At 41.5% G+C, this 609-nt stretch overlaps 2 non-coding genes across 2 annotated transcripts; both read right to left on the bottom strand.

Annotated features, from left to right (window-relative positions):
* Positions 1 to 113: 113 nt before the first annotated feature.
* trnaa-ugc (transfer RNA alanine (anticodon UGC)) lies at positions 114 to 185 on the bottom strand. Its single transcript has one exon. It is a non-coding gene; the product is annotated as a tRNA-Ala (tRNA).
* A 142-nt stretch (positions 186 to 327) lies between these two features.
* Positions 328 to 399, bottom strand: trnaa-ugc (transfer RNA alanine (anticodon UGC)). Its single transcript has one exon. It is a non-coding gene; the product is annotated as a tRNA-Ala (tRNA).
* Positions 400 to 609: the final 210 nt, after the last annotated feature.

Consider the following 609-nt stretch of genomic DNA (forward strand, 5'->3'; position numbering starts at 1 on the left):
TACAACAAGTTCTTTCTGCTACTGTAGGCTTACCAATGCTAATAATTCCAGATGTGGTAACGCTACAAGACCAAATTAAATCCGTTTAGCTGAAATTAAAAGTTTACAGTCTGTGGAGATGCTGGGGATTGAACCCAGGACCTCATACATGCAAAGCATGCGCGCTACCACTGAGCTCCATCCCCAGGTAGAAATACCTTTGCTACCACTGATGTACAACAAGTTTTTTCTGATACTGTAGGTTTAGCAACAGTATTAATTCCAGATGTGGTAACGCTACAAGACCAAATTAAATCCGTTTAGCTGAAATTAAAATTTTACAGTCTGTGGAGATGCTGGGGATTGAACCCAGGACCTCATACATGCAAAGCATGCGCTCTACCACTGAGCTTCATCCCCAGTCGAGAAGCACATGTTCTACCACTGAGGTACAACAAGTTTTTTCTGCTACTGTAGGGTTACAAATGCCATTAATTCCAGATGTGGTAACGCTACAAGACCAAATTGAAACTGTTTTGCTGAAATTAAATTTTAACAGTCTATGGTGATGCTGGGGATTGAACCCAAGAACTCATACATGCAAAGCATGCGCTCTACCACTGAGCTACA

Source organism: Sinocyclocheilus rhinocerous, unplaced genomic scaffold (assembly GCF_001515625.1).
Source record: "Sinocyclocheilus rhinocerous isolate Xijiao unplaced genomic scaffold, SAMN03320098_v1.1 scaffold7995, whole genome shotgun sequence".
Classification (NCBI taxonomy): Eukaryota; Metazoa; Chordata; class Actinopteri; order Cypriniformes; family Cyprinidae; genus Sinocyclocheilus; species Sinocyclocheilus rhinocerous.